This window comes from Mixophyes fleayi, chromosome 2 (genome assembly GCF_038048845.1).
Source record: "Mixophyes fleayi isolate aMixFle1 chromosome 2, aMixFle1.hap1, whole genome shotgun sequence".
Classification (NCBI taxonomy): domain Eukaryota; kingdom Metazoa; phylum Chordata; class Amphibia; order Anura; family Limnodynastidae; genus Mixophyes; species Mixophyes fleayi.
This window is the reverse complement of record NC_134403.1, coordinates 269,824,438-269,846,450: the sequence shown is the minus strand read 5'-3', so window position 1 is coordinate 269,846,450 and position 22,013 is coordinate 269,824,438. Positions and strand designations below refer to the sequence as shown.

The window sequence follows — 22,013 nt, the reverse complement described above, 5'->3', positions numbered from 1 at the left end:
TTACTCAAAATGAAATGTTAATAAATGGGCACAATGGGTAGATTTACTAAATCTTCTAAAAAAGGAAAAGTGGAGGTGTTGCCCATAGTAACCAATAGGTTCTAGCTATTATTTTGCAGTGGTGTTCTGAATGGTCACACATTGCTGGTGGTTTACCATACACTCTCAAACTGCCCTATAATAAATGCAGCAGTTTGGAGATCTAAAACCACTGCCAAACACTATTTTTAGTCATTCTAACCCAGGGTGTCTTTTTCTGTTGTATTTTTATGCTGTCCACAAGATGGTGCTGCTGCCAGAAAAGTGTTCATTTACTGGAAAAAATAAATATAGAAATATAGTCAGAAAGACAATATTGAAAATCTACTAAAGGTGCAATGAGCGTAATTTAATCATCAGTTTTGTATGAGAAAACAAGGTCACATGTAGTTGCATTTCCAGTGAACAGTTCATTAGTTTGGTTTTAACGTATTTTCTTGTTATCCCTTGCAAACCTATTATCTCTACTTTGAAGGTGTAGTGAAGCATCACGGACAGGCTGCTCTGCAGAAGCACAGGAACATCACACTTACAAATAGGTTTATAAACAAACAATTTAGGTGTAACACAAGGATTTGCATATGTTCCCATTTGCTTTGAAACAAACATCATTTCTCCTACATGACTCAATATTAGCCACTGCATTGACCCTTCCACATGTTGCCACAAAACCTAATAAAAACAACTTTATGATTATATTATTCTGCAACTATTCTCAAAGTTAACCATTATTTATTTACTTGAACACTGAATTACATTCATTTCACCTTAAGTAAATTTGCGGTTAGTTTCTTACACTGCTGGCTTTTAGAATAGATAACATCAGAGATTTTATCATGGAAGCAGGAAAACGTTGTACTTTCCTTTTATCAGAAGCAGCAGGAGTTCATATTTCCAGCAAAGGCCACTAATAATGAGCCAAAATGACACACTGATATTGCATTTTGGTGCAAAATCTGCACGTAACTACTGGAACCAATTAGCTTTTATCCATCTTGTACAAGTTACACAACGTGGTTTACTCTAAATGCAATGTTAATAAATGGGCACAACAGGTATATTTACTAAAGGTTCTAAAAAGCAAAAGTGGAGGTGTTGCCCATAGCAACCAACAGCTTCTAGCCATCAGTTTGCAGAATGTACTAGATAAATGCTAGCTAGAATCTCATTGGTTGCTATGGGCAAAACATCCACTTTTCCTTTTTAGACACTTTAGTAAATCTACCCCCTAGAGTTTCAGAAGGCCTAACAACCTACAAATAGGTGAACATTAATGATTAACATTAACACATACTTGCCTATTCTCCCGGAATGTCCAGGATTTTGGGTACTGGAGAGCAGGCCTTTTTCCTGAATACTGCTACCTTCGATTCACCACAAATTATTATTATTTAAGCCCCTTCCCACGCATCAATGACTAGGGGGTAAATGTATTAATGTCCGGATTCTTCAACTCCGGCGTGTTCAGCGTCTTCGGCGATTAAATTTAAAGCGGCGCTGCATTGTAAAGGGAAGTTTCCCTTTACAATGCAGCGCCGCTTTAAATTTAATCGCATTTATGGCATCTAGCCCGCCCCCCATGCACCTGACAATTTATCTCCCCTCCAGGATTTCCTGAATAATCACTAAAGTAAGTATGAATTAACAATTTTTAACATACAAAGTATGCAAACTTTCGCCTTGCCTTCAGACAGGCTTGTACAGAAAGTTATGAGTGAGATTGGGGAATTAAACAATGATCAATACTTATCTCCTCCTTGCTGTTGTAATAGTCAATAAAAAAAACTGGCTTATAAATCAATAGCTTCAGTGAAAAGTCTCCCAAAAGTTCAAATGAAGCTTGTGCAGGCAATTAAGTACTAGATCAAGGTCCGGGGGTGGAAGTAATGGCTTAACTTTAGGGGGTAAATATATCAAGCTGAGAGTTTTCCGGCGGGTTTGAAAAGTGGAGATGTTGCCTAGAGCAACCAATCAGATTCTAGCTATTATTTTGTAGAATGTACTAAATAAATGATAGCTAGAATCTGATTGGTTTTTCAAACCTGCCGGAAAACTCTCAGCTTGATACATTTACCCCTAGCCTGAGTCATTTTGTTGCATTAGAAGAAAAAAAACCTTTTCAAGTGGTTTTCTGACAACATTCAGAAAAACTCCAAACACAATGACGTGTACCTGCAAAGTACCAAGCACCAGGCCCTACTTGAGGCAAAAAAGAATAGAAATGAAAAAAGAATGATCCAGAAGTAAATTCTTGCACTATGGAGTGAATATTTACTGTTGACACAAGGAAAGATGCGATCCATGGATTCATGTTGATTACTCCAAATTCTGGTCATACTATCTGCATGTTACAGCAAAAACCTGGCCATTCTCCTCTGACCTCTCTCATTAACAAGGTATTTTGCCCACAGAACTGACACTCACAGGATGTTTCTTGTTTTGCGCACCATTCTTTGTAAACTCTTGATACTGCTGTGCATGAAAATCCCAGGAGATCATCAGTTTCTGCTTTGCTGAACAGTTCTGCTTAACTGAACATGTGCACATATATGCACTTTTTCTTGTGTGTGTCTTTTCTTGCTTAGGGCACAAAACATAAAATGCTACAAGAGCCCTTATGTATCAAATTCTGCAATGTTCCACCTTGTAAGATTTCAGCCAGAGTCAGAGAACTTACTTATCCTTAGAGCAATGCCCTGGAAAAAAGCAAGATGGTGCCGCACAGTCTCGTGAGACAGCCTCTTTCCTGTCAGCTGACATGCATATTTCAAGTTGAGGTGATGTGGAGGAAATTAGTAGCTCTGCAGAGATGAGCCAATGAGTCCAGTCAGAATTCCTGTCAGTCAACAGGAAAAGATGTTTTAATAATGACATTGAAAGTTGCTCTTTTTAAGAGACAGGGCAGTTGATAGCCTCCTTAGTAAAACTGCGGCTCCTTAGCAACAGATACGCAGCATGCTTCTATACCACAAATGCACTTTGCCAATATTTTTTTTGACAGTTTAGTTTTACAAGGTATCAGTGACACCTGATGAGATGTTAACACTATTCCTATTTATAAGTATATTAAAGATATCCCATTACAACAGCAGTGCCTGGCTATAGGTAATATTGTAGTCTCCAGATGTGGAGAAAACACCTGCTATACAGTACACTGCACTCACAAAACAATATGATACTTAGCAAACTAAATCATTAACAGCAGCTTAAAAAATACTTTGGAAAATAGAACTCCATGGGGTAAATGTATCAAGCCTTCTAATAATGAAAAGTGGAGGTGTTGGTCATAGCAACCAATTAGACTCTAGGTTTCATTTATCTAGTACATTCAGACAGAATAGATAGATGGAATGTGATTGGTCACTATAAGCAACACCTCCACTTTTCCTTTTTAGGTTTCACACATTTACCCCTATGTATCTTTTTACAGGTAGCCATATTGGTTTATATTTAAAACAAATACACAAATGTCTCCTTGGGATTGCAGCTTGAATAAATTCCATTATGTACTAAACATACTGTGATTATCATGTGATACAGATTAGAGACTCGCATTAAAATTTAATTGGTAACACAGTATTGCACTGTTTTCTACAACTGTACAGTACATCTTAGCTTTTCTCAAAGTGACAAGAAACTGTAGTTTCTTTAGCGTGCCATATACTCATATTTAATATTTCAGTTGCTCCAATAGCATGACAGATAATAATATTTGGCCAATCTAAGCTCATGTGACAAATAATCCATAAACCAGTAGAATCTGTTAAATGTTGTTTTTCACATGAGATTGGATATTGCAAATGTAAGATGGTCATTCCACGTCAAATCAACACAATTTTAGATTTATTTTTTTTTAACTTACATTCTCTAATTTTAACTAAATTTGGTATTACAAATGCTGCCATGGATGTAAAGAAACCCCCAAAATCTGAGGCTGATATGTACAGTGGTTTTGAAGTTATATGTCTTTAAACCTGCAATTTTTTAATGAAAAACTTGCTGTTAACGTTTATTAAATTGCATTTGTAGCTCACCTGACTGAGCTAGAGAGTTGGGAAAAGTCTCATTTTAAACCTATTTTTATGGGCAATATGGTATATAACACAGCATTATGCTTCAATAAAAATGTAGACATATTTTATAATTTTGGAAAAACATCTCAAAAATTGTTCATACTGTTGTTAATAAATCCCCAAAGTTTTATTTTGGGATCATGATGGGATCATCTGCTACAAGAGCTTTCAGGTTTTAATTGATTCATGAAAATTGTATTTATTTTTATTTACCCCCTACTCTCACAGCACACCTCCTTTTCCACATCGACCCTGTGCTTGCGTAGCACCAGGGCCCAGGTCCTCGCCCCCCTTCGTATCCACACCTCCTTCTCCCCCCTCCTTACGAATTCGCTCTTACTCGTGAGCTATTCACACGGTTATAACATTCATAACTGACGTTAACATTCCTGATACAGCGCTATATACGCTTCTGCCTAGACCTATTCCTAACATTTCTCGCCCTACACAGAAACTGATACGCCATATCCTTAACGCTGCAAATTGTCTCATAGCAACTTGTTGGATGCAACCTGCTGCACCCTCACTATCAGAGACTATCCAAAGAATATGGGCAATTTATCACATGGAGAGCATAACGGCCACATTACATGACACTCCATCTTACTTTCGTACTGTATGGACTCCCTGGACAAACCATTATGACGCAAGCCCTTCCATGTCCATCACCTAATCCTTACTACAGAGCAAAATCCTTCTCCTCTACCTCTTACCTCAGATAATCTTCTTGATGACTATTAATTAAGCCTCTGCTCTGCTCCACTCCCCCTTCTGATCCCCTTCCTCTCCTTAGTCTGGATCCCCCACAACTTGGCCTAGAGGTATTACATATTGCTGTATAATTTTATTTTCATGTTTTGATGTATATCGCTGTCATACCTATATAACTATTGTTTTATATAATGTTATGGCTCACGCCCGAGGTATCAACTCCTAGAACCACTTCAGAGGTCTTCGTCTATAGCAGCCCCCTTTCCCGTAGAGCTAGACACGCTCACAGGTAATCGGATGCCCCCAGGTCTTGTTCTCTAGTAGTAGGAGCTGATAACCTGAGATTGTAGCGAAGGTAATTACACAGAGGAGGAATCAAGTATCCAGGCAAAGGTTTCAGGGTCACGAGCAAATCAGCGAAGTCAGTATTCAAGCCAGGGGTCAGGGTCACAGGCAAACCAGAAGCATCAATATCCAAGCAAGGGGTCAGGGTCACAGGCAAATAAGCAGCGTCAATATCCAAGCAAGGGGTCAGGGTCACAGGCGAATCAGCAATGTCAAAATCCAGGCCAGGGGTCAGCAACAGTAACACGGAAGACAGCAAGTATAACAACAGCAGGAGAAGTATGCTAGCGAGCAGGGACTATAACCGGCAGGGAGGCATGGTCCTCCCTGCCTAATATACAGACAAACCAATGAAATCCTTGGGGCACAGCAGGGATCATCAGCCACAGGAGGCTGATGATTAAGTGGCCACTTGCGCACGCGCCCGGCTGCCCTGGGTACCGGGACGCGGCGTTTGAACTACAAAGCGCCCCGGCCGTTGCCATGGCAACGGCCGGAACAAACCGGAAGTGACGTCTCAGTCATCATGACGACGGCCGGGACACTGGGCCCAAGAGGAGAGCGAGTCATGGCTCGTGACATATATGTTGTATTTTTGCCTTTGAAACGCTAATAAAAAAGTTCTATTAAAAAAAATAATTAAATAAATTGTATTTATTGAGGCACTACATGTCTGAAAAAATGAACAAAACATTCTTTTTTTCAGATCACTTCATTAGAGGAATGCACATTCCTCTTCAGGTGTATTTGGGGACGAGATTTTACAGATAGCGCCTGCTCTCACTTTTGCACAGGAGTGCAAACTTAAATGGAAAGATACTCTATGTGAAAAGACGCTTCAATTTTGTTGAATAGGCCCGACTTTTACAGAGACAGGTTAAGTTTGAGTGGGCTTTAATTAGTGAAGAAATCCCCTTGGTCACTAATTTAAGCCATCCAAAACCTAACTTGACCCCGGACCATTTGTGTCACATTGGAAAAAGTGGAGTTTATAATTACAGTAGAGTGTCACACTGAGATAATGTGTATTGAGAGCAGGGAGGAACAGTAACTTGGAGGGAGAGACCCAGCAGACTCAAAGCATCACTGTACTCCCAAGAAGAAGCCACAGTCATCTGGCCAGGCAGAAAAGAGAAGGCACAGCCCATGAGGCTGCTGATGATCTCCACGGGTCAGAAGAGAATGTGACAGTCTCCTCCAATCAGAGCTTAGCACATGCTCCTCTCGCCCCTCAGCAGTTTCATGTGAATTATTTCCCCTACTTCCCGGAAGCACAGTCTGAGCCTGCTGTTGCATTTAAATTGGTTTAGAGCAGTGTTTGCAGTGGTTGGTGTTTAAATTGGTTTAGAGAGGTAAAGAAGAAAAATGTTTGGAGGAATGCAACAAGTACCTTGTTGTTTCAACCCATTTAAAAAGGCTAATCATACTTCTAATAAGAAGGGGTTGAGAACTGTTTAAGAATGGATATGTAAAAAATTTTCTGAAAGGCTAAAAGTTGCAAAACACCTTGGGACACTTCGAAAAGAGCAATAGGGTCATTGTTCAGTTCCTCAGGATGATGTAGCATCAGTGCCCACTTGCTGACATTAGAGGGTATATAACTTGTTATCTATGACAACAAATGGTGACTCGCATTTATTCTGGAGAAAGATGAAAACATTATACCCAAGGAAGCCGGATGTTTTTATACCCAAGGAAGCCGGATGTTTTATGAATTACTATGGTAGAGGTTCTGTGTAAGGTGAATCTGTTCACTATTGTTTGCTACATGAAAAAACAATCAGTATTTAACTTATGTGCAAAACAGAACACTCATTTGCACCCCTTGCAATGTAACATGGTTTTGTCCAGGAGACTGAAATAAGAATCCTCTTCATTTAAGATCCTTAATGAATCAGGCCCTTAGAGATTAATGACTGAGGATGAGGGGGTTAATGATTATTATGAGGGGTTAATTATGATGAGGGGCTATTTATGAGGATTAAGATGGGATGCTGCTCATGGGCCAGTACTGTGAGCTAAAATTTGCCAGCCAGCCCCTAGTGTGTGGGCAGAGTGGTGGGAGTGGTACTGGTGTAATGTGTGGGGAGAGTGGTGGGAGTGGTACTGGTGTAATGTGTGGGGAGAGTGGTGGGAGTGGTACTGGTGTAATGTGTGGGGAGAGTGGTGGGAGTGGTACTGGTGTAATGTGTGGGGAGAGTGGTGGGAGTGGTACTGGTGTAATGTGTGGGGAGAGTGGTGGGAGTGGTACTGGTGTAATGTGTGGGGAGAGTGGTGGGAGTGGTACTGGTGTAATGTGTGGGGAGAGTGGTGGGAGTGGTACTGGTGTAATGTGTGGGGAGAGTGGTGGGAGTGGTACTGGTGTAATGTGTGGGGAGAGTGGTGGGAGTGGTACTGGTGTAATGTGTGGGGAGAGTGGTGGGAGTGGTACTGGTGTAAAGTGTGGGGAGAGGGGTGGGAGTGGTACTGGTGTAATGTGTGGGGAGAGTGGTGGGAGTGGTACTGGTGTAATGTGTGGGGAGAGTGGTGGGAGTGGTACTGGTGTAATGTGTGGGGAGAGTGGTGGGAGTGGTACTGGTGTAATGTGTGGGGAGAGTGGTGGGAGTGGTACTGGTGTAATGTGTGGGGAGAGTGGTGGGAGTGGTACTGGTGTAATGTGTGGGGAGAGTGGTGGGAGTGGTACTGGTGTAATGTGTGGGGAGAGTGGTGGGAGTGGTACTGGTGTAATGTGTGGGGAGAGTGGTGGGAGTGGTACTGGTGTAATGTGTGGGGAGAGTGGTGGGAGTGGTACTGGTGTAAAGTGTGGGGAGAGGGGTGGGGCTATTGTCACAAGTTTTTTGTTGTTTTTTTTTCTGTTAAACATTTTGAACCCTTCCCCAATAAAAATCAGCAGGTTTGCCTAGGGCACTGAGAATCCTTGCATCGACCCCGAGTACTCCTGAAACTGTTGAGGAATACTTCCGTTTCTTGTAGCTAACAGTATGTGAAATCACTTTTTCTGGAAGAAGCATAAGTTGGTGCAGAAAAAAATAAAGGTCAGCAAAGAACAGCTGATTACTGGGACAGAAAATAAATAATTTGGTAGGGGTATGCTAAGATGGACCTGTGGCTGCCTGGCAAATTTGTTCTACTGATGCAACATTAAAAAAGAAGACAGTATCATTACAAAAAAAGGAGTGAGAATACCAAAGTTTGCCAGAAAAAGTGCAAGGCTATTATAATGAAAAGGACCAACCAACAATTCACTCCACACACATATCACTGTATTGTGGGCATCACCAGAAGGGAATCAGAAAACAAAACCTGACAGTGTCTGAAATTTATTACTGTAAATGTAGTCAAGTGTCAATATTCTGTGATTTCCAGAAGCTGAGGAAGTCTACCTAACACCGAAGTCTAAATGTAAATCCTAAGAAATATACAGAGATATGGAAGAGAGGGCTAAAACTTGATGCCAATACTTACACAGAGGGAGAGCCTTTATGTTGTCCACAATTGGCACCATACTCAATTTCAGCACTAGGGCAAACAGAAGAATGTGTTATGAACTTGCCCTCATTCAAGATGGCCGGAATTGTCTCATGAAGATTCCATCTTGGATCTCATTTCCTGTTTGGGCCTAGAAAAGGCACTTCCTCTTTTGAAGCCTTTGCTTGAGTATTGTGTTTGTATCTAGATGCTTCCACAGAACCATGCTCCCTCTTGTGATTTGGATTGCATTTGCTTCATATTTGTACCGGACTTTTATCTGCTTTGAGACTTTGGATTTTATTTGTTGGATACTTGAGATTTATATATAAATCAAAATAAATCCTGTTTACTACAGAACTACCTGGCTACTGGGTTCCGTTTGTGATACCAGAAGTGTGACAGAATACTCAAGACCAAAATGATGGACCCTGCCAGTACAGAACCAACTGCTCTGTACTTTCAGCTACTTTCAGGCATTCTGTCTCAAGACAGCTACAGGAATTTCATGCAAAATTACAAGGAATTGAGACCCAGTTTACAAATAATTTTCAACTGCAAAAACAACAGGTAACCAAGTTGTAAATAAATGTTCAAGAACTTAAAGATCAAATAATGCTCCAAAATGGAGTTATTACAGAACTACAGACTTGGCTTCAAGAAGTTAATGGTGTAGCACCTTCAGCTACAGTACATCAACCCTCACTCCCATTATCACTGACTCGATTTTCAGGTGATCGTAAAAGATACAGGTTTTTTTAATCAATGTAATATGCATTTTGATTAACATCCTACTTATTTTCTGACTGATGTACAAAAAGTACGCTGTATTCTTTTATTGTTGAAAGATGATGCCTTAGCATGGGCTTCTCCTTTGATAGAAGCAAAAAGTCCAATATTACAAAATCTTTCTAATTTCATGTGTGCAATGATGATCATAATCGAAGTGCTACTGCTGAGTCGGTTTTATTAGAGATGCGTCAGGGAAGACGTTCAGTAGCTGAATACACCTCTGATTTTCGAAGATGGATCTTGGACACATTGGAATTCGGGAACCAAGCTGTCTGTTATTTGAAAGGGATTATCTGAGTTTATTAAAGATGAATTATCCAGAGCTGATGCACCCACCGAATTTGAAGCTTTTGTTAAACATTGTATTTGTATTGATGCTCGTCAAATGAAGAGGAAACAAGATAGATGGGGCTCCATGTGGACTTGTATCAATTATCCAGAACCAACAATACAGAATTACTCTGGAACTCCAGAAACACAACAAATTGAGGAGCCCGAGCCAATGCTAATAGATACCAATCGCAAACAGATTTCTGTTGAAAGAATAGGAACCCAGAGTGGGGTCATAACTTCAGTTTTCATTGGATGTCCAATCATTTGATATATTTAGGAATACAGATACCAAAACTTATTTCTAACTTATATCCTCTCAACTTTTCTACTTGCATAAAGGAAATTGAAAAGGATTTAGAGGGGTGGAAGAATCTGATGCTTTCATTTACTGGTAGAGCGCACCTTAATAAGATGGTTATGTTCCCGAAATTACTTTACTTTCTTCAGAATCTCCCTATTCTGCTTTCTCAAAAAGATATTACACAAATTAATAGTTTATTATATGGGCGGGTAAGAAGTCTTGTATTGGCCTGATTAAACTGTAACAAAGTAAATCAAATGGAGGGATTAATTTCCCGGATGTTAAAACTTATAATCACGCCTCATTGCTTTGTGTATCTCAGAGACTGGCTTCAGGGTAGCGATATATATATACCCTTACATTTCTGGAGAGTGAATTCTTAGTTGACTTGGATTCAGCCTCCTAACAGGAGTAAGTGCCAGAAATGCGCAAGTCTGTATAAGTGCATATGTGTAAGCCCAATTTCAAGGCATGCGCAGATCGATTTCACGCAAGATACACTATGCAAACTTTCAAAATCCCACTCTGCATCAGCCTCTTGTAGTATAATACAGAGTTACAGTGAAAATCTAAATCTTGTCTGCCATCTCTCTTACTTTTTTGAAACTAGCAACTAATTCTGTATTTTTATAGTTTCAATATAATTGAACCTTGTGCAGATTGCCAAAACAGCTACCTTAAAGGTGTAACATGAAAAATGCATGGCACGTTAGTTCTCAATATCATCATCATCATCACCACCATTTATTTATATAGCGCCACTGATTCCGTAACGCTGTACATAGAACTCATTCACATCAGTCCTGCCCCATTGGAGCTTACAGTCTAAATTCCCTAACATACACACACACAGACAGAGAGAGACTAGGTTAAATTTTTGATAGCAGCCAATTAACCTACTAGTATGTTTTTGGGGTGTGGGAGGAAACCGGAGCACCTGGAGGAAACCCACGCAAACACGGAGAGAACATGCAAACTCAACACAGATAAAGCCATGGTCGGGAATTGAACTCATGACCCCAGCGCTGTGAGGCAAAAGTGCTTAGCCACCGTGCTGCCCAATAATAACCAAATTCAGCAAAATCAGCATGTTTCTTCATATAATTTCAAACACTCCTATTCTCCCCATAAACGTTCAATATACATTACAGGGTATCTGATAATATATTATTAAACTAAACATAATTATACAAAGACCAGATATCTACTAGTTAACAGATTACTCACAGATAACTTGGTACTGTAAATCAAGCAATTTACGGGAAAGTGAGTGTGGCAACGTCCAAAGTAAAGTTGGCCTGGGCTCAATAATATAGGGTTAGGGAAATAGGCTTAGAGGTACTGAGGGTGATGCAATAGTAGAAGGAAAACACAAGGAGAGGGGGCCCTGTTCATCAGAGCTTACATTTTAAAGAAAAGATGAAGACACAAATAGGGTGGCACCGGGTGGGGGAACAGAGGTGGTAGCAGACGTAAAGGAGTCTAGAGGAGGGCTAATAAGCTTGAACAATGGAAGCAGCAAGTGTGGTTTAAAAGGTGTGGACACCAGATGATGAAACAGCAGAAAATATAAAACAACCAAGTCATAGTAAAATGCAGCTGTAAGGTGCATAGTTTACTAATAGTTCAGCAGGGGGTGCCCAGAACGTACACAAACCAGGAGCATGAGTATGAGGATAACAGGAACACACAAGAATGCTGGATGTAATCCTACTGTAGCTGTGTTTCCAGTTCAATATTCCTCTCCTGTTCCCCTCTTGTTCAACTCTTGTGTAACTCTTACTATGATATATATATATATCTGCATATACATAAACCGCACTTCGGTTGTAAAGCCAGTGTAGATTTCTTCTAACACTGGCTAACAAGGCTTGAACGGCCTATAATGAGTTGATAACAGATTGTAGCAGAGTCATGTGATCCAGCTTTAACCACCACTAATCTCACACTACAAAGATACATTGCTTAAGCAGATAGTTTAGGGAAGTAAACAATATCTAAATAAAAACAGCACGTTTGATCCTATTACACATAACTGGTACAGTCACACAATTTAAACCACAATACATTTGGTAATAAAACTAAGACATAACATTTCTTAACATACTGCTGCATTAATGATCATCTACATTTGTCCCCTCATTTACAGTAAGTAAAACTATTATCATCAATACTAAATTTTTCAATAGTTTCTCAAACCTACTTAAACATTCACTTCTTGATAATGTTACTATAAACCTTATTTTAAGCATTACCATCTCTGAAAAGAAGAAGAACCATGAACACTCCACTTATTTACTTTTTATTACTACCTATGTTTACATCAAAATGAACAAACTACCAACTTTTTTAAAAACAAAATACTTTGGACAAATCATTTACTCCATGTAGTTAGATAAACCCCATAAAATAAAATAATATCCCAAATAGTTCTGATTTTCCTACTATACTTCACTTCTTGTAATTCCTAATCATTGGAATTCATTCATCATAGGTTAAAAAATATAAAGCATTAATTTTTGAAGATTCTGAGGAAAAGGAAGTTTCTTACTTAAGAAATTCTTAAGACTACAATACGCATTGTTATCATACCATCTTACATGAAAATAATACTCACTATCTCCTATATCTACTTACCCTTCCTTGTTAAGTAAATATTTGCTACACTGAAGATTAACAAAAGAGATAGTAATATTATTCCCAATACTACAATTATTTAACCCTTGCATATATAAATCTTAACTTTTAAACAGTATCTTCTGATATGTCTGTTGTAAAAATGTTACTCTACTTTGTTTACAAGCCATGCAATATCTTTGACATTTTATAATGTCGCTGGATTGTTTGGTGCCGTTTCTTCACTCTGTATACAATGCTTTTTGCTCTGGTTTTAAAAATAAAAGGTGAAACCCCCCCCCCCCCAAAAAAAAAACAAAAGTAGCTTTTTTATTTATTTATCTATTTCATATACCATAACTGTCATAGGTAACCATAGTATGAATGTAAACATATATACCTACCCAACAATTTGTCAAATTAGACTGCTACTTAGCCTTTATAGGCTAATTATTATCACGCCTGATTCATTAAGGATCTTAACTTCAGAAACTTCTTATTTAAGTCTCCTGGACAAAACTATGTTACAATGCAAGGGGTGCAAATTAGCATTCTGTTTTGCACATAATTTAAATACTGACTGTTTTTTCATGTAGCACACAAATACTTGATAGCTTATTTGTACACTGAAATTTAAAGTTGATATTTGTGTGCTACATGAAAAAACAGTCAGTATTTAACTTATGTGCAAAACCAAATGCTAATTTGCACCCCTTGCATTGTAACATGGTTTTGTCCAGGAGACTGAAATAATAAGTTTCTCAAGTTAAGATCCTTAATGAATCAGGCCCACAATCATCATAATTCCCAAAATGATGGCCATAATGGAACATCCGAACCCATACTGTAATACAAACAGCAGTATAATTTCTTATCAGACACTCATTGTATTCCCCTTTTAACTAATCTACACTGACCAGTGTGTACAGTTTAATTAAAATTATCTCATTGGTAGCTAATTTTTGCACACAGTACCTAAATAACATTTTCTCCTGTGAGAACCAGAAGTGTTTTTGCAATATCACTAGCACAAAATCATATACATTCTCTACCTTCCCTTGTAACTACATAAAATACAAACATTTTATAGCAATTATTACCAACTCATTTTACCACAATCAGTTTTCCTCTGAACCCACAAATTTGAAAAATACAATTCTCAATTCACCTTGAACCTGTCCCTTATGTAAGAATATAATTTGTTCTGTCATGACTCTCCCTGTGACCAACATCACACATTTGTACCATTAAAAGAAATAAAAAAAAACAATAGAATATTTGAGGAAAATAAAAATCGCCATAACACCCACAAAATATCATTCCTTATGACTGTGATATCAAATTCAAAATTAACTTGTAACATGCCCTTCTATATGACCCAATACATTTGTTAACAATAGAATAACAAAACATTATGCAACAATAGAAGCAGATGAAGGGTCGGTATTACACTGACTAAAGCCTTTTTGCTGCTTGACTGCACAGCACAGGGTCTACTGTCCTGTCTGTTTATATCTCATTTGTGTCTGTGTCTGTCTTGGAGAGAACAGGGACAAACCGAATTGTGATTAAACATATACAAATAGTTCTTGTTAAATTGCAGAGTTACATTTCAGATTATGCCAGAGGCGGAATTAGCAAGGTGTGGGCTCCGATAAAGGGAAGCAGGGAGAAGGGAATTGGGGCCCACAGCTCGCTAGTTACCCCCATTATCTCCATGGGCCCTGATGCACCGCAGCTGCTGCACCAATGGTAGTCACTGGATTATGCATTGTTTCCACTGATGCATGAATTATTATAAATATCTTTTGTCTCAGCGATGTGCCAAACATGTTAATGGATAGTCTTGATTCTTCCTGGTGTCGAATACCCTGACAAAGCAAATAATGCATCATGCCACCCAAATGTAAAGTCTTGCCTCTATTATTATTATGGTCTTAGTGAGAGCCAAAAAGTAAATATGCTGACTGAGTATACCAACAATAGGCTGGACAAATTGTTGGTAACCGTAGAATGGTGACACCATTGGGAGTGAAATGTACTTAGTGATGTTCATACTTAAAATCCATATAGATGTGGTAGTAGAACTGGAGAAGTTAACCCTTAAAAACCCACAAATATCACTATGCTGAAGCAGTTCTGTTAAGGAGGAGTGTGTTGAAATTCTTCCACAGTACCATTAGAGATTGATCGATAAATATAGTTATTGATCAACAGAGAAATAAATGCACTGATAATACCAAAATGACACAGACAGTAAAGAAAATGCAAAATATAAAATTTTGGCTGAGGAATTTGACGCACAAGCTTGGAAGTTATCCTAATTAATATAAAATAGCTACCAAAACAACCAAAGGGATATGCATCCCAAGAGCAAAAAGATCGGAAGTGTGGTTATAAGAGCAGTAACAACTTAACAAGCAATACAGCATTTTCAGAAAATCTAAGTTATAGAAACAAAACTACTTGAAGCCAGAATTTACAGGGTAGGATATGAATAGAAAGCCACACTACAGTAAAGAGCCTTCACTAAACACTATTCATACATCCAGAGGTAGAACCATGCCTGAACACAGTAGGATGAACCACTGACTGTCTGAGTTAGGTGCAGAATAAGTCCCAGAAAGAGTGTCTGAGCCCTTCAATCAAACTTGTAGAAATTCATAGGAAAGGGTCTAGGTGCAATGGAGAGAAAATGTTGATACAAATGGAGATAGGAAGAGAAAGCAGACAAAATGGTTATTATAGCTGCCCTTTGAGCCAAATGGGATCATCTTTATATCACATCAGAAGCCTATATAGTCTATGTATAGTTCTTAAATTAAAATATATATCGAGCACACAGCCCTTTCACTTACTTTAACCAAATACCAATCATACAAAAAGTGATCTGTTAAACAATGTTAAGACCAATTCAATCAACTTCTTGTAATCAGTTTATCTTTCAAATTGCAATAGATAATAACAGTTTCAAAGTATATTATGTTGATTCTCATTCATAACATGTACAAAATGTAAACCACTTTATATACTCAGGGCCTGATACAACAAGGCATGTATCTGCCGATTTTGAAAGTATTGTACGCAAAATCATTCTGCGCATGCCCAGAACCAACAGATACAGTTGTGAACGCATCCCTGTTCTTTATGCTTGCACGTGCAGAGGGCACTGACAGCAGCGTCCAGCTTCGGGGAGTGAACTGGGTGGCGAAGTCTGTTTTGCAGTAGTGAATATACAGTAGTGGCATGCCAAAATGGTTATCAAGACTTCATCTGATTAACCCTTGCTGTCTTTCTTTATTCCCAAAGCAACTGCCACTCGAAAAAGGTCTGCGAGTCATTGTTCTTATGTCTCTGGTATTGCACTTTCTTTATAAAAAACGTTACACTAGGCCTCTGGCCTTCAGGTGACAACAAAGCTAGAACAGATTGTAACACTAATAAACTTAATTATATCACATTCATTATTAAAATACATAATTTAATACCGTCTTTAAATTTGACCTCATATTTGTATCTTGTTCCGCTCATCACATAGATTAATGTAAGAGAAAAAAAAATTGAATTCCATTATATGTTCATTCCATTTATCACTACAAATTGGGAATAGTACATATCTACAATTGAGAGCAATGGGCCCGATTCCTGTTCAGACGTACGTCATAGCATATCATGCATGAAATAGCTCTGCGCATGCTCAGAAAAAGATCTTACGCCAACGAACGCAATTGCATGCCATTCATGTCAGAAACAAAAATGACACTTATGACTGCTAGGATTTAAAATGCAGGGGGGGGGGGATAGGCAGACTAACTTAATCCATGTACAGTAAAGATATTACAACACAGATGCAGAAGATTCAACTCCTGGGTTTCTAGTAAGTGCATTTGTTTTCAGCTCTATCATTGGCACCCACTACAGGGCTAGTGTAAGTGCCAGATGATAGTGACGACTGTCACGGCATAGTCTTTGGTTTAAGGAGGCCATGTATGCGTGCCACTTGCTAGTACAGAACATCTGTATGCAAGTAAGATGATTTATAAAAATGCATTGTATGTACAGTACTCATTTAAAGCATCTATATGTAAATAATATATTTCAAATGTATATGAATAATTATGCTGATAACGTTCTTTTATTTCATGACCTTTTATTGTACATAAGCTTGTGCGTATACTGCAGTCTGTTCTGTGTTTCTACGTACCGCAAGAACAATGTAGGCAGAGCGTACTTACACACGGATTCAAATGGAACATTATCTTGAGATGCGCTTGGATTTGAATAATGCTGGAACTACACACAAGTTCCATGCTCTTTCTTTCAATCACAACTTACGTGCAAGTTGCGTTCAGACTTCCATCAGGTCCATTATGTGTAGAGATGCTCACTGACCCCCGTATTTTGGATCTGGATTACCGTCATGTTTTGGTTTTGCCAAACCGCCATTGCGTGTTTTGGTTTTGTTTTTCTATTTTGTTGAAAAATCAATGTTTTTGGGCATAAAGTAACCAAATTTAGTGCTCCACCTGTTTCTTGGATAAGGTAATTCTAAAGCTAATAAATTAGGAAGAAAACCGTTTAATCCCTGGTAGGTCGTCCTTAATTCTGCACACGAACCTGATTGTCTTCCTCTCCATCTTAGCCTATTGGCAATGCACCCATCGTCTTTGGGTGTATATTACACCCTACACATATAGTTAAATATCTAAATAAATGGACAAAGGTAGTTTGGTTTCTGTCATCATAATCATCAACATCATAATTAGCGCCCTCGTCGCCTACACAAATCTCCCCCTCATCCTCTTCTAATTCCAAAGTGGTATCCTCAATTTGTGTATCAATGGCTACACTCGGGCTGTTCAGGTACACATCAGCAGAACTGCTGAAAGGGCCCTTCTTTATGGGTACATTTTTAGAATGGTCACGATTAGACATACCACTGGTGGATGGACTCTCCACAGGAATTGTTGTCATTTCTGATTCAGAGCATACATTATCCTCTAATGCCTTATTGTTTTATTGCAGTTCGGCTTTTCCGCGTAACAGTAGTTGTGCACCACTTTTAGACTGCAAATTACTTGGTCTTGCTTGCTCACGAGTGGCCTTACAAGAAGAAGGCTCAGTAATATTTTTAGATCTGGCGGTAATAGAGAAAGGCGAAGGCCTCATTCTTTCTTTGCCACTGCGTGTGTAGAATGGCATGTTGGAAAAAATTTTTACCGGCAGTTAACTTTTCCTCAGTTACACTTCTTTTTCTCTTCAACACGGTACATTTTTGTTGGATGTGTGTTTTTTTTCCCCAATTTAAAAAGACTATTTTCTTTTACATCGCCTTTCCCAGGTGACGTACTGGGAACACTACCATCAGGACTGGTGACAGAACCTGGTTGCTGATTCTGCTCATATGTGGACTGCTTTGAATCCATTTTATTGAGCCCAAAGCACTTGTAGTGCAAAATATTGTCTTATATAGATACTGCTGACAAATATGACTTCTTTTGACAGCCAGAAAAAATAGTGTAAAACACTGGGAAATATTGGACACCCCAAATCACTTGTAGTGCAAAATATTGTATTAGATAGATATTGCTGACCAAGATAAAAAAATTTTGACAGCCAGAACAATTTAATGTAAAACACTGGAGAATATGAGACACCCCAAAAGCACTTGGAGTGCCCAAAAAAGAAACAAAACACCTCCTCTATTACTGCTCTAATAAATGCAAATGGTATTAATATTATAATTGAAGAGATAAGTATAGACCCTCTTATGTGCACACTACTTGCTCTGTCCCTGCGCTAATATAGCCTGTGACCTAACCCTGCTCTCTCCCTCTGTCAAATGGCGATGGATTGCTGTGGAGGCTGGTATTTATGCTTTTCAAATCTCGCGAGAACCGAACTCCGAAATACGAATACGTCACAATGACGTTTTGCCTCGATTTCGATTGGACGGGAGACTCGGCTCGGTACTTGGATAGGCGATATTCGGATCTCGGGGAACCGAGCCCGCCCATCTCTAATTATGTGTAACTCTAGTCCACTAATAGTGTGCGGAAATATTTATCTAAAGTGATCCTTTAAAGTCTCATTTTGTCTTAATAAAATGAAGCTTGCACTACCCTTTATTGTGTAATATAGTTACAATCCATCTGTATGGGGCCCTTAACGGCATAATTATACAGAACTATCCCACGCTCCATCCGTTTGTCCCCTAACTTGTGCTCCTTCAAACGGGCACTCAAAACTCATCTCTTCCTTAAAGCCTACCAGCCTTCCACCTAACCCTCTCTCCATGCTTGCTCTCATCTTCTGGCTCCTCCTCTGTAGAGGTGTGCGCTTGCTCCCCTCCTCTGACTCCCTTTGTACCGGCCATCTGTTTCCCCTCCCTTTAGGATGTAAGCTCTTATGAGCAGGGCCCTTCTACCTCCTGTCTCTCTACCTTCTCTTCTGCTCCAACTCCATTATATTTGCTTTGCCTGGAGTCTCGGTAAGTCTTGGTAATACTCGTTTATTGTTCTGTACTGTTATTCCCTGTACTGTCCATTGTTTGTACTCTGTTCGGCGCTGCGGAAACCTTGTGGTGCCTTATAAATAAATAATAATAATAACTATCCGTTGCGTTTTTAATATTTCCTGTCAAGGATTGAGGAGAGAAATGTTCTCAGCACATTTGTTGTTGAGGGTGATAGGAAGAGGATTGCTAATTATTTCCTTAAGATATTAACCCCCTGCTCTGCATTTAGTCCCAGAGGGGTCAAAGTTTTCAAGGTATCCACTTTGATTCCATTTGATTTTGACGTAAAATCATTCAACACAAACAAGGGATTAAAAGTATAAAATATATTTTGGAAAATAAAGAACAATTCGCACAAGAACAAACTGACTTGATTTACTTCAAGTACAAGGAACCATTATGGAGACCAAGTTAGCACCCAGCTACACCAATTTATTGAACCAATAATGAAAAAAGAGCCTCTTCTGTTATGGTGGCTTCTTGAAAATGTCACATTCCCGTCTAGCAAGTGCTAATATGTAAGGTTTTCACAAATAACATTCATTACCCATAAAGTTTGGAGGCATCTGCATTAGGCTTCATACCAACTAGAGGTATTGACATGTGCTTTTATTAGTGTTGCCAGTGGTTATGAATTCATAATCATCATTTATTTATTTATATAGCGCCACTAATTCCGCAGCACTGTACAGAGGATATTTGTCACTCACGTCAGTCCCTGCCCCATTGGAGCTTACAGTCTAAAATTCCCTAACACACATAAACAGACAGAAACACAGACTAGGGTCAATTTAATAGCAACCAATTAACCTACCAGTATGTTTTTGGACTGTGGGAGAAAATCAGAGCATCTGGAGGAAACCAACGCAAACATAAAAACGTCACACAGATATTAACAGGAATCAAACTCATGACCCCAGTGCTGAGAGGCAGAAGTGCTAACCACTAAGTCACCGTTCCTGACCAATAAGGTGAAGACATTAGGCCTTAGTGACCACTAAATTTTGTTCAGGTTTAATTGACTCCCAAATCTCAGTGCTCTGAATCTCATCCTACCACCACTTCATTGGTGTTCCCAGAAATTCAGATTCACCAGACCAAGACCCCTGCTCTGATCTTCTACCCCTGTCAACTAAGATATGGGATAAAAGCCAACATATTAGTGGTTAATCTGGCCACAGTTTTCCTGTCTTTCACTCTTTTTTTTCTCTCTCTCTGTTTTTATGTTCCTTTTTTCTACTCACAATTTTGTTCTCATTACACATTACAGGAAATTAAAGTTAAAATATATCCAGAAAAACCCACATCCTGTTGCTAACATGACATTTGTAAAGGATAGATACATATGGAAATACAACTCCACATCCACACACTCCACAGATCACCCAGGAGGTGGCTAAATAGTGCTCTCAGTATCTTTACCCCCACACCCCCCTGGCCCACATAACCTTTCACAGGTCTTTTAAACTAAACAGGAAAATATGCCTTAAAAGGGAGTATAGTTTATTTAACTTTATATAAAAGCACAGTAAGTTGCAATGCATGTCTCTATAGATTTATATTGATACACAATATATGCGAAATGACATCTTAAGAAAAGAAATACATTATGTGATTGCAGATTGCCATCATACAACCGTTAATAACGCTAAAACGTAAATATTGTCTACATTCTATGAACAAAACATTAGTGCTTCCGTTCTTCAGCACCAAGAAGCTTACGAAGACGTCGTTCTGCACATCATAGATAACACACGGGTGTGCCCTGAGAGTGTGACACTCATGAAAACTCGCACTGTGGGTCACTATTGTCTATCGCCTCTTTAAAGAGTCACTAGTCACAATGACAGACACTGCTGGTAACAATCGTTCTGTCGTACCTGGAAGTAGCGCAGTCAGCTCCACTCCGACCGGCGTGTTTCACAATTAACGGTCTTCTCTACTCAGGAACAACTATGTGCTGCCAGAGAGCGCTGAGCCGCCTCGTTTCTCTGCATCACACATGATTGACCGGTCCGTCCCGCCCCCTGAGTACTGCCTGGAAATAGACCATGTAAACAGCGCAAACCTCCAGACGTGGGCGCCTCTGATGCTACTATATGGTAACGTTTCCTCTGTCCTGTGTAAAGCAGTGAAAGGTTCACTCACACTCACTGTCGCTTATGAAAACTCCTACACAAAAATGTGCTTTTGCCCAAAGCAATAAACCAGATTATGTCATTTTGTAGAACCTGAAAGCTATCGTTTGATTGATGTTGAAGAAGCTAAACACTCCACTAACAATCACTGTAAAATATTACAGTAACTAATGCAGAGAGCATATTGGTGACTAACATTCAACGTAGAGAGCATTACATTGACAGGTATAAAATACAGAGTATTTTAGTGTGAGGATACAACACAGTACACAAAATAATAGCACATATGTGATAATACCAGAGGATTTACTACACTGCGAACTACACTGTAATATACCAGTGCTTTGTCTTTGGAAAGTTAGAAGTGGTATTATGGAAATGTAAGTGAATGGAATTTGATAGGTTTTACAATGAAGGCAGTAGGAAAAGTGACAATATGGCATACCACCATTTACCAACCCAGTTCCATCACTGATATGGTTACAACATACTTGCCCACTCTCTCGGAATGTCCGGGAGACTCCTGAATTCCGGGAAGGTGTCCCGGGGGAGCAGGTTGTTTTTCCGCATCCTAGTAAAGTGGGTAGGATGGGAGCCTCCATGATGCAATTTCAGGTGAATCGCATGATTTTGTACCTGCCAAAATTACACAATTCAACACCCCACCCCCTTCCATCCTC

At 39.1% G+C, this 22,013-nt stretch overlaps 1 protein-coding gene across 3 annotated transcripts in view; it reads right to left on the bottom strand.

The window, feature by feature from the left end:
- LOC142138998 (C4b-binding protein alpha chain-like) overlaps positions 1-21,341 on the bottom strand; it is a 104,166-nt gene extending 82,825 nt beyond the window's left edge. For all 3 annotated transcript variants that reach the window (XM_075196210.1, XM_075196211.1, XM_075196212.1), the window contains exon 1: positions 21,076-21,341. The gene's annotated coding sequence lies outside the window, so the exon portion shown is untranslated. The remainder of the gene's footprint in view (positions 1-21,075) is intronic.
- Between the last annotated feature and the right edge of the window lie 672 nt (positions 21,342-22,013).